Source organism: Dipodomys spectabilis, unplaced genomic scaffold (assembly GCF_019054845.1).
Source record: "Dipodomys spectabilis isolate Male_0828 unplaced genomic scaffold, ASM1905484v1 ptg000002l, whole genome shotgun sequence".
In the NCBI taxonomy this organism is placed as follows: Eukaryota; Metazoa; Chordata; class Mammalia; order Rodentia; family Heteromyidae; genus Dipodomys; species Dipodomys spectabilis.
This window is the reverse complement of record NW_024870679.1, coordinates 58,220,599-58,234,140: the sequence shown is the minus strand read 5'-3', so window position 1 is coordinate 58,234,140 and position 13,542 is coordinate 58,220,599.

The window sequence follows — 13,542 nt, the reverse complement described above, 5'->3', positions numbered from 1 at the left end:
CACAAGGAGCTGGAAGTATATAGGCAGGAGCTTAGCACGATGGACACAGGTAAACCTCTTCCTAAGCACTTTCAGATTAGTTTGAAGCAGATGGTAGGCAGCCTATTATTTCAGTCATAAAAGTAAGAATACATCTCTAAAAGACAAGTGTCCTTTGTGAACTACATAAAATACTTTTTTTTTGGGTCGGTCATGGGGCTTTAACTCTGGGCCTGGATGCTGTCCCTCAGCCCTCCAGCTCAAGGCTAGTGCTCTCCTACTTGAGCCACAGCGCCACTTCCATTTTTCTGGTGGTTTATTGGAGACTAGAGTCTCACAGCCTTTCCTTCCCAGGCTGGCTTTGATCCATGATCCTCAAATCTCAGCCACCTGAGTAGCTAGGATTACAGGCGTGAGCCACCGGCACTCAGTATCACAAAATACTTTTAACACAAAATACTGACAATAATTCTTTGATATGACTGAATAATTCATGTCTTCAAATATTCCCAACCATCTTATAAATTTTAATAGTTTCTCTGAATAAGAACCCAAATAAGATTCATTCATTAAGTGGTTGGTACTATCTTTTTTTTAATTCAATTTTTTTTTCTAGTCCTAGGGCTTGAAATCAGGGCCTAGTTGCTGTCCTTGAGCTTCTTTTGCTCAGGTCTAGTGCTCTACCACTTGAGCCACAGCTCCACTCCCAGCCTTTCATGACCAATTGGAGATAAGAGTCTTATGGACTTTCCTGCCCAGACTGGTTTTGAATGCGAGCCTCAGATCTCAGCCTCCTGAGTAGCTAGGAGCCACACATACCTGACCATATTTTATTTTTATTTTTGTGCCAGTCCTGGGGCTTGAACTCAGGGACTAAGTATTGTCCTTGCACTTTTTTTTTTTTTTTTGCTAAAAGCAGTCTACCACTTGATCTACCACTCTACTCCCAGGTTTTTTGGTAGTTACTTGGACCTAAGAAGTCTCCTGGACTTTCCTTTCTCAGGCTGGCTTTGAACCATGCTCTTCAGATCTCAGCCTCTGAATAGCTAGGATTATAGATGTAAGCCACCAGTGCCCAGTCAATTTTATAGTATCTTAAGTCTCTAAATCTACAAAACTGTCCTTCCATCTTTGTATTTTCCTTGAGATAATTTTCTGACGAAACTAGTTCCTTTATCTGGAATAGGTTATCCTAGGATTTTTGTGCCTTGTATCTTGTGGCATAGATCAATGTCTTTTATCATTAGAATAGAAGCATTTTCGGAAGTGGCGCTGTAGCTCAAGTGGTAGAGCGCTTGCCTTGAGCTGAAGAGCTGAGGCACAGTGCCCAGGCCCAGAGTTCAAGCCCCACGACTGACCAAAAAAAAAAAAAGAATAGAAGCATTTTCATAACCTTGGAAGTTGAACCATAGGATCCCATCCCAAGACTATCTCACAGGTTTGGAATGCTTGGGCCCTGACTTCACAAAAAATAAGCCAAAGAAAAAGGTATTACAGGAGCTTTTCCCCATCAACTCCACCCCTAGCCAGTGTTTTCTCTCTTTCAGAGGATACTGCTGAGCAGAGAACTCGGTCCTCCCTTGCCCCTTTCAGCTGGCAATCTTAACAACAGCAGCAGCAAAAAGAACAACAGCCTTTGCCTTACAGGAGAATAAAATAAGTAATTGTGGTTGAAAAGTCAGGTGAAAATCAACTGTGTGGCTCCTTGTTCATGGTGCCACTCCCAAAGTGCATGCTTTTGGGAAACAGAAGTCAATTCTGGGCAGGAGAGAAGGAACTACCTTTCATCAGCTACTATGACAACATCATGACTCGATTCTTAAGGGCCCCAAGGTCAAGGACATGTGGTCCACATGCTACCTCCTTTCCACCATCTTGGCTTCTGAGCATTGGCCTGGACCATACACCTTGTCAAATCATTCGAAATAAACTCAACTGAGTACCTGATGTGTGTCAAAAAAAAAAAAAAGAAAGAAAGAAAGAAAGGAAGAAAGAAAGGAAGGAAGAAAGAAAGAAAAGAAACTTTTAAGATTGGCAAAGGAAGAAAGCCCCAAAATTATCCCAGAAGAGTACAGAGTCTGGCAGAGAGAGCCAATATGCAAACCAAATAATGGCAGCATATCCTTGTCAGAACCAAGAAGGTACCGTGTGCCAGGTAATCCAAAGCCCAACTATACCCTGGAGAAGAAATGATGCTATAACAATATACCTGTGACTGGGACATTGATAAAGAAGAGGTTTACTGGGAAGGCCTTGCTGCATCCTAATACGGCAGAGGGATCATGTGGCAAGACTGAGGGAGTGTGCCTGCTGAAGACTCTCTTCCTTTCCTTGAACAGCCTGTGATGCCAATAAAGAGATGCCACCTTTATTTCATCTAATTCTACTTAGATCCCAAAGGCCCCACCTGCAAATGGCATTACTTCGTGAATTTGGGGCCAGGTACTGGGAGCTCAGACCACCTGTCTTTCTACCTACTCAGGAGGCTGAAATTGAGGATTGAGGTTTGAAGTTCAAAGCCAGTCCAAGGAAGAAAAATCCCCCAGACTCTCCCTTCCAGTTAATACCAGCAAAAAACTGGAAATGACACTTTGACTCAAGCGGTAGAGCTCCAGCCTTGAGCTAAAAGGCTAAGGGATAGCCTCCAAGCCCTGAGTTTAAGCCCTAGTACTGGCACAAACCAAAAAATAAAATGTGCATTTGAAGACTGAGTTTAACACATGAGCCAAACTGGGGAGCCTGAGGGAGGAGATATCCAACTTAGGTCTTCAAGAATGAGGAAGAGTTACAGAAACTGGCTGGCAGACACTAGTGCTAATAATAGTGAGAGCAGCTGACATGACTGAGTGAACCCTTACCACTGTGTTGTAAGTGCTTCTGCGATCTCACACTTAGAATCCGGGCTCTTGAAGGATATTTCATTTCTATCCTCAATTTGCAGATGAGAATACTAAGGCACAAAAAGTTTCTGTAACTTCCTTTTGCTTACTTATTTTACTAATTGCCCAGGTGTGGCCTTAAAGTGCAGCCACTTGGATACCTAAGAAGTAGAGATTGTGCAAGTCACAACTAGACACCAATGGAAGTCAAGGTCATGGGTATCCCTCCCTGTGGCGCCCAGGGCAGCGCACAGCACACAGAGGCATTTCATGCCGTGAAAGGTGATCATTGTATTTGCCTTTCCAGATCTACCCTCCACCTTCTCCAAGTTGTTTGCTCAGGAAAGCAGCCTGTTTGGATCAGGTCAGGGCTTCCTTGACCTCAGGCCTTCAACTGGGATCAGCAATTTGGAAATCCTGTTCGAGATTGGTGAGAGAGAAGAGAGTGATGTCAGGGTATTTATTTCCAGGGCTCTGGTCCCTGAGTCCTGTCTAGCTTGCAGCATTCAATATAACGTGTGCCCTCTCTGCAGATGCTTCTCTGTACCCTAGTTTCCGATAACCACCTCCCCAACTCCACCCCCTTACACCTTTAAGAATGAGGGAGTAAGAGTTTTGGAGTACCACTCCATTTTTTGTAATCTCTCCACATCTCACCCACCTTTGTAAACAGTCTCTTTATTAAACCCCTCTCAAATCACCTTGAGCTGAAGCTGCCATCTGTTTCCTGCTGGAACGCTGATGGATAGAGTGGTCAAGCCAGAGCAGCTTCCCGAATCTTCTTTCTCCTGAAACTCTAGCAGAGGCTCAGATTTATTCTCATGATGGATGTCAGAACCATAAACTTTCCCATCTTAGTTTATCCTAGACTCAGAAGGCTGGACTCAACCTTCAAAGGTCACTGAAGTCCATTTCCCTGCTTCCACCAAGGAATCTCCCTCTACACCCCCCCCCCCCCACTCCCAAGTGCGCCTGTCAGAGGAAGTATATCTTACTTTGAAGATCTCCAGGTAAAGAGAGATCATAACTCACTCCAGGGCTTTCTGTCTCCTTGCTTGATAAATCTCTCTCCTGTCTAATAGGAATCCCTCCTGTTACAGGTGAAGCCTGTTTCCTTTGTCTGTTCTTTGGCAAGAGCTGGGGGTTGGGGGGGAGAAGATCCTTCATTCTTTCAAAACAGGCATTAAATCACCCTTACCCTTCTCCAGCTCTGATGTGTACATCAATGATAGCAGATAATCTGCACATGTCAGTCTCAAGTAGTCAACTGGATATGCCAGGAGAATCCTGGGCTGTAACGATCACTTTCCAGAATGAGTTTGAAAGGTTAGTCAGTGGAGGAAAAGAATACATGGAGCCTAAGTCTCCACGAAGAACAAAAAAAGGCTCATTGAGTTCCTGACAGAAGTAATAGTGAATTCTTCCCCTTTGATTTGCTTTGATCTCTCAGTCTTGTAATGTCTGTCTCTTATCCTGAGCCCAAACTACAATTTGTTGGTGTTGAAGGGCCTTGACAATCTTTGTTGCTCTGCAAATAGAAATCTGCCCTCAGTTTCCTTCAGCTCCACCTTCAGGCCTTTCTGTATTCGTCTGCTAGGGCATCATCACAAAAATACCACAGACTGGGTCACATACACAGAAACTGTCCTCTTATAGTTCATGAAGCTGAAAGTCCAAGACCCATGTGTCAGCAGGGCTGACCTCATCCAAGGCCCCTGTCTGTGATGGCAGATGACCGCCTGCTTACCATGTTCTCATGTGGTCCAGCCTCTATGCACACGCATCCCTGGTCTCCCCTATGTTCAAATGTCTTCTTTTTATAAGGACACCAAACTGCTTAGATCATGGCTGATCTAATGGCCTCACTTTATTTTAATCACCTCATTAAAGTCCTATCTCCAAATACATCCTGACACATGCTAGGGGCTTGGGGATAAAGGATTCACCTTCTTCTCTTTAGTGATCTCCACCAGCTGAGCTTTCAGTGGACGTGAACTGAGCCGGCTATGAAGCAAGAACAGCAGTAATCCCCAGGATCTGCTAAGCCTTGGAGCCCAATGGCCTGGGCTTTAAAATAAATTACATTGAAATACAGAAGTTTCTCTCTTACTCCGTGCTGCACACACACACACACACACACACACACATACAATATCCTAATCATATATTTTAAAACCACTTATATGGATCTTCAAAGTGTCCCCTGACTCATACACCTTGTTTCATTTTCATTCCTGGACTGATACCCATGTTCACACAAAGATTTTGATTGGTTTTCACAGAAGCATGAAAGCTAACAGACTCGATTCCTCTTATTCTTGCATCACTTAGAAGTCGACACCTGAAGCCCAGGCATCTGCACTGTAGTACTGGAAGTGCTTTGTTTATGTGGTTGGTCACTTCATTGAATCCTTTCACTCTCCCAGGAACTTGCTGAGGTAGATTCTAACAGTCCTATTCAACAATTGAAGAATTACAAGGTACACAGAGATTAACCATTTGACTACTTGAAATTATGAGATATAGAGAGGAAGAAGAGGAGAATGCAGGTGTAAAATTCAATGCATACCCTACAAAATTAAGAAAATCAAGGGGAGGAATGGGTTTGGGAGAGATGGGTAAGATCATTGAAAGGGGTGACAATGATCAAGATGCATTGTATTCAAGCCGGGCACTGGTGGTTCACGTCTGTAATCCTAGCTACTCAGGAGGCTACGATCTGAGGATCACGGTTCAAAGCCAGCCCAGGCAGGCTCTCCAATAAACCACTACAAAACCAGAAGTAGCGCTGTGGCTCACGCAGAAGAGCACTTGCCTTGAGCTGAAGAGCACAGGGACAGCGCCCAAGCCCAGAGTTCAAGCCCCATGACCGACAAAAAAAAAGATGCATTGTATTCATAAAATACTTTGTTGAATGGTAGCTCCTTTGTACAACTACTTAAAGATAATAAAAAAAATTTAAAATATAGAGAAGTGGTAGATGGAAAAAGTAAGAAGGTGGATAATTTTGCAAAACATTGCAACAACATATGAAAGCAGAATCTCAATAAAAGCTTTTGATCAATAGGGGTGGGAGGGAGGGGAAACAGAAATGAATAGGGTTATTCTGAGCAAAACAATTTATGCATACCTGCAATAGGATGGTGAAACTCCTTGGTGTCATTTTAATTACAGAGGCCTATCCAGATCCTCAGTGGACAGAAGGATCACCCACATAAAGGAGGACCATCTGCTTTATTTAGTCCATATCAAAGGTTAATGTATTCCAGAAACACCCTCACAGACACGCCACAAATAACCAGATATCTGAGCATCTATCCTACAACCAGTCTGGTTGACAAATGACATTAAATGCCCCAAAGGTCAGACTCTGTTCCCTGGATCAACAGGCCCAGGCTTCAGTCTCTTCCCTAACTTTCACATGATCCATCCTTACCACTTAATGTCTGACCCTCAACACTCCTCACTAGTAAAATCAGGACTTTGACAGGGTGACAAAAGCCTTAGGAAACAGAAGAAAACCATATGAAGGTTGATAACTGGACTTGTGGGCTGAGAGAACTACAGACCCAGATGCTATGGTTGAAGGGCTGTGGCTCACTTGTAGAGTACTTGGCTAGCATGCCATTGAGTCCAGGATTGGCCCTGGGCTCAATCCTCAGCACTGGGGGAAAAGAAAAAATAAACAGCAACACGCACATGACTAATTCATTAAAAAAACTCAACACTGAGTCAAATATGTTGATACATACCAGAAATTCCAGCACTTGAGAGAGGCTAAGGTGGGAGGATTATGAACCTGAGGTCAATTTCTGCTGCATATGTGACAGAAAGAGAGAGAGAGAGAGAGAGTCTGAATCTACCTCTGCCCAGATGTCAGTAGTCATTGATGTCCTTACTCCCTGCAACCTGTCCATGCAACTTGCTCAGTCTGGAAAACAAGAGGGTTCTCTAGTCTTTCATATATGTGGTTAGCAGGCTGGGTCCGACCCATCCCTTTAGAATGCAGGAAACTTCATTCCCTTCAGGCCAAGCAAGCTGGGCTGGGCTGCTCTGCCGTCTTCGGAGCTGAGACACAGCTCTGCACCGGGGCAGGGCCTCTCCATCCTCCCTGCTCTTTACAGGAGACCCCGCGTGTCACCATATCCCTCATTTCTCTGTTGCTAGTGGCTCTCAAAAGACCACTTTGGCTTCTCTACCTCCTCAGCTTCCTGCCTTTGACCAATCTTACTGAAGTTGAATCTCTAATAAATTAATTATGGGAGGCTTTTTTTTCCCCTCCGGATGCAGCAACTGTGCTTCTTGGCCTTGGCACACAAAAAAAAGTGCTAATGACTCCCTGAGGGAAGCCATCTCAGAAGTGAAGATTCTGCTAGCTTCTCAGATAGAACCAAAACTGCCCTCCCTCTCCACAGATCTATTACATTAATGAGACCAAATCTTATATTGTTACCACTACAATGGCTCCAGTGACCAAATACTAACACCATGCTAACTGCCTCCTTGGCAATTACTATCTCACTGGAATTAAAGATAGTAAAATAGTCTGTGCATGTGAACAGAGACGCTATAGAACTAGTAATGACACGGGCCCCTATCTGCTCCCTCAGAGGTTCTGTGGCCTGTTACTTCTCCCCTGCAAAAAAGAAACATCCATCCATGATCAAGCTGAAAGTGGGTTGAGTGATGTGATCAGGGCCTCTTGTGGAATCCAGGACATGGTCTCTTATACATTCAGCTAGAACAGTGCTGCTCTGCTGTGCAACTTAACCTGTGTACAAACGGTTAAAGAGCGCCAAGTCTTCCTTATTTGGCTAGAAAAGAAATGATAACTGAGATCTGGGCAGTGAGGTTGTGAGAAGAATGTTAGAAGAGAGGAGCTGTATGAAAATCTTCCCATGGCATGGGCCCACTTTGTTCTGACAAGAGGAATTGGGAGAGGTTGGTGGGGGGCAGGGGAGGGGTGTATGGGAAATAAATACCAGGAAGTTCCTAGGGAAGAAGAAGAATAATTTGATATTGGCCACCTGGCTACCACAAAGGGGCCAGCCACTTGGTGGCATGGAAGGGTGATCATCAAGGAGATCTATGAACAGCCTGTGGAAGGAAGGGAGCTCATTTTTATTTTTTTCCTAAGTGCCATGTTAGGGATAGAACCCAGAACCTCATACATGTGGAGACAAATGGTCTACCACTGAGCTACATCCCTAGCCTAAAAGTTACATTATATTTTACATACCCAAGTAATGACCCTATCCTGCTGTTTATAACCAGGAGAGAGCCCTGACCCAAGTTATAAATGCTGACTGCCTTTTTTAGGCAATGGAAGAGGGAAAGAACGTTGATTTGACTTCCTTGTAGTAACAAGAACCAACCATAAATACATCACTTTTAATTTTTTAAAATTTAAACCAATGAAAATATTCCCAGCCAAGCATTGGTAGCCCATACCCTGTAGTCCTAGCTCTATAAGAAGCAGTGATCTGAGGATCCCAGTTTGAAGGAAGCCTGAGCAGGACAGTCCATGAGTCTTATCTCCAGTTAACCACCAAAGAAGCTGAAAGTGGAGCTGTGGCTCAAATGGTAGAGTGCCAGCCTTGAGAGAGAAATCTAAGGGCCAGTTCCCAGGACCTGAGATAAAGCCCCAGTACTAACGCAAATATTATAACAGAGAAGCTATCGTAACAGAGAAGCTGTTCTTTATGCTTTAGGTTGGAAGGAAGACCATATCATCCATCCATTGTCTTTCCATATCAGGTAAGGTGAAAGAGGAGGTGGTGGTTGGAGACCTGGTGCATGGAAATGGAAGATCCATAGTGTTAGGACTTCCCAACCCCTTACCCTTCCCTCCTCTCAACAGGACCCCTGAACCCTGTTAGGACCTCTGAACTTCAGGAAGTGGCTCTATGGCTCAAGCGGTAGAGCACTCGCCTTGAGCTGAAGAGCACAGGGGCAGCGCCCAAGCCCAGTCCAGAGTTCAAGCCCCACGACCGACCAAAGGAAAAAAAAAAAGAGAAGCACAAGGACCTCTGAACTTCTTGAACAGCAGAGTAGACCAAAGGCCTATCCAAGCATGCAAGTGATACACGTTCCTTGGGCTAACACCTTAAAAAGATGCCCCCAAAACTTAATCAACACAAATAATATTTTTGCATATAATTTTAGAAAGTAAAATTGAATGTGGAAATATTCATAATCAAGATTTTCAGTATTACTGATATATTACAGTAATACCGATATGTATTATTTTCCCAAAATAGCAACTCTTACTGTTGCCCCTCCTCAAAAGAGGAGAGAAAGCTATTTTTCCTCACTAGCTATGTGTTTGTCTCTGAAGAAAATTCAAAGATCTACCAAAAAAAGTTCCTAAAACTAATACATAAAATAACAAGTGTATTCATTTGCTGCGAGGGTTTTCATAACAAAATACTGTGGACAGGTTGATTTAAACCTCAGATACTTATTTCTTACAGTTCTGGAAGCTGAGATGCCAATGTCAAAAGAAATAAGAAGTAGGAGGAGGAGGATGGAGGAAGGGGAGGAGGGGGAGGGAAGAAAGGAAGAAAAAGAAAGGGGAGGGAGGAGGAAGGAAGGAGGTATTTCTCTGGAACACTAATCCCAACATGAAGTCTCTAATTTCGTACCTTCATCTAACCCTACCTCCCAAAGACCACATCTGTACATACCATCACTTTGGGTATTAGAACTTCACCACCTCTAAATAAGGACTAGAGGAAGAGGATGAGACCAACTAACGTTCAATCAACAAAAGCAACATGGTTGATATACAAAAAAATTAATACTATTGCTATGTAATAATAACAACTAGAAGTCAGCTTGTAAAGTACTATTTACAGTAGCAAACCCAAAGTAGGTATGAATCTAATAAAATATGTTCAAGCACTATGCACTGGAAACCATAAAACCTTGGGGGACAGAATTAAATACAATCTAAATAAGTACACAGTTATTCCATATGTTTGGATTGGCCAAATGACTATTAAGCTGTCACCCTCTATGAATTGATCTACAGAGTCAACACAATCTCAATAAAAATCCAACACCATTTTCTTGTACATATCAACAATCTAATTTCAAAATTTATATAAAAAGGCAAAGGGACTAGAATAGCAAAATAAGTTTGAAAGAGAGGCATGAGGTTAGAGGTCTCAAAGCTTGTGATTTTAAGACAATATAAAGCTACAGAAATCAAGACAGCATCGTATTGGCAAAAGAATAGATACATAAATCAATGGAACAGAATCGAGCCAGGAATTAGACCCATACAAATGCAGTCACTTTTGACAAATGGGCAAAAGTAATTCAAAGAGTTGAAAGTGTAGTCTTCAACATATGGTATTAGAATTCTGTACAGCCACATACAGAAAGAGGATGGGAAGAGAAAGAGCAGAATGAGGAGAGAGAACAATTTCTACGAATGTTTCACATTTTGTGCAAAATTTAAGCTAAAATAAGCATTAAAAAGTGGTAAGAATTACAACATTTCTGAAATAAAATAAACCTGAAAATTGTTGTGACCTTGAGTTAAGCAAAGAGTTCTTAAGTACAACCACCAAACCAGACCATTTTTAAAAATAATCCATTTGGGGCTGGAGGTGTGATTTAAGTGACACCTCTACCATTCTACTTCTTAGCTGGCACAGGCAAAAAAATATCTGTTTAGCCTTTATTAAAATTAAAATCTTTGGCTTGTCAAAGCAGACTATTAAGAGATGAACAATATAAGGTATGGATGAAAAAATACTTTCAAAGTGTACATCTGACAAAAAACTGTATCTAGACTATATAAGAACACTTAAATTTTAACAATAACAAAATCAACTATCCTGATATTAAAAGTAGGCCAAATATTTGAACAAGAAGAAATTGAACTATATTTAAGTTAAAAAGGAATTTTTTTAAAAAAATTGAAAAAATCTAGCTAAACAACACATAGATAACATTTTATAGCTTAGGATTTATATTAGCAAATAATAAAGTATATAATCACCATATGAAAGATTCAATTAAAAACATGCTGAACTACTAGTAAGCTCCAAGAATAGGAGCAGATATCTAGATCTGCTTTCTCCTTTGAGAGGTTAAAAAAGCTATGGTGTCTCTGTCTCTCTGTCTCTGTGTGTGTGTGTGTGTGTGTGTGTGTGTGTGTGTGTGTGTGTGTGTGTGTGTGTGTGTGTGTGTGTGTGTGTGTGTGTGTGTGTGTGTGTGTGTATACTAGGCTTTGAACTTAAGGCTGCTCCCTCTTGCTTGCTATTTTCCTTCATGGCTGCTGTTCTATCATTTCAGTCATATTGCCACTTCTGGCTTTTTATTTGGTTAGAGATAAGAAATGGACTTTTCTGCCTGGTCTGGCTTTGAATCTAAATCCTCAGATCTCAGCCTCCTAAGTAGCTAGGATTACAGGTGTAAGCCACAGGGAAGTTCAAGGCAAGCAGGTAAATTCTAATATCATCTATTGTCCCTGTGTTTTGAGACGAGTAGATTGAGGCTCCCAGTTTGAGAATGTTATACAGCACCCAGCTTATCCACCCAGAACCATTGTTTAAGGTTTCTGAGTTGCTAGAAGTATTCTCCCTGGCTCAAAACGTAAAAAGCTACAGATAGGAACCACCATTTGAGATCGTTAGCTCTCATTTCCTACTTATTTCCTTCTATTTTTCCCATTTCTCCCTCCTTTTTTTCTGTTATCCTAAAATAAATCCTCACTAAAGCTTAAAAAAACTAACCCCTAAATAAAAGACAAAGAGAAAAAGGCACTGAAAAACAAAACATTGTAGAGGGGAAGGAAAAAAAGCGAATTGTTTAAATAGAGATACAGGTGGACCCATTGCAGCAATGAGATGTACAAGAAGTTATGTCAAAAAATGAACTTTACAACTTTGGGGGTGGGGTGGGAGGGCAGGGATGGTAAGGGGAAACAAAGGAAGAGGCAACAATGCTTGATAAGAAATGTACTCATATTGGCGCTGTAGCTCAAGTGGTAGAGCGCTAGCCTTGAGTTGAAGAGCTGAGGGACAACGCCCAGGCCCAGAGTTCAAGCCCCATGACCGACAAAAAAAAAAAAGAAAGAAATGTACTCATTACCTTGCCCATGTAATTGTAACCCCTCAGTACAGTATTTTCACAATAAAAACATATTTATTCAAAACAAAACAAAACAATGCTCTTAAGTACACAGATGAGCCATGTCAGGAATAAAGGGGAACTTAATTATACATGTGATGGTCATCAAAAGTAATATAAGGAAACCAAGGCTCAGTGGCACATACCTGTAATCCTAGATACGTAAAAGGCTAAGATCTAAGGATCACTGTCCAAAGACAGTCTGGGTAGAAAAGATCAGCAGAAAGTTATTGCTAGCCAGCAAAAAGCTGGAAATAGAGCTGTGGCTCAAGTGGTAGAGCACCTGGCCTGAGCAAAAAGACAAAGGGACACCTTGAGTTTAAGCCTCTGTACTGGCACAAGATAATAATAATAATAATAGTAATAATACAATGAGAAACTTATAAATAATTTTATACCAATAAACTAGAAAATACTAAGATAAATTCCTTTACAAATCTGACACCAGACAAGATAGAAAAGCCAAACTGTTCTACTATAATGAAAAAGACTTAAATATCCTTCCCATCAAGAAAGTTTTAGGTCTTAATGACTTCAGTGACTATTACCAAACACTTCAGGAAGAAAGATGCTCATGTTTCATAACTCTCCCAGGAAATACAAGAGACAGACCTTCCTTTAGCTATTTGACTCATTTACCAAATCTGAAAAAGATGTAGTAGGAAAGAAAACATAGGGGCTAATTTTATTCTTGAATAGAATGCAAAAATCCTAAACAAAATGTTATCACCAAATTCAGTTTTATAGTAACTGTACATGCAGCACTAGCAGATTGTTTTTATTCCAGTAATGCCAGGTTAATTTAATTCAAAAATCAAAATAATTCTCCATATCAACAGAATTAAGGAGAATGTTTGCATATGATAAATTGTCAAGCTGGAGACTTCCATTCTGGGCACTTATCTATGTGTGTGTTATATTTCACAAACATTAGTAGAGTGAAGGCACTTAAGCAAACTAGGCTGACTCTGAAATTCACGTATCTTTTTATAAAAGATCTAGTTTTCAAATACTTTTTTATATGGTTGTACTAAAGAGTTTCAATTCAACATGTCAATTTATGAGTACGATGTAATTTGATCCATGTTTCCCTCTTCCATCACCCTCCTGCCATCTATCCTGACTCCATCCCTCCTCTCGAGTTTCCTAATTCCATTTTCACATTCACATCTCTTTCATTATCTTAAACTACTGTACAACTGGGTGCCACTGGCTCACACCTGTAATTGTAGCCACTGGAAAGGCTGAAATTGGGAGGATTGTGGTCTGAAGCCAGCCTGAGCAAAAAGTTTATGAGACTCCTGTCTTAACCAATAGCTGGGCATCTTGGCATACTCCTGTCATCCCAGCTACAGCAGGAAGCATAAAGGAATATCTCTGTCCAGGTCAGTCTGAGAGGAAAAAAAAAGGGCTAAAGGCATGTATTCAGTGGTCAAGTGCTTGCCATGAGTTCAAACCCCAGTACTGTTTTACACACACACACACACACACACACACACACACACACACACACACACACACACACGTGACAAAATATATC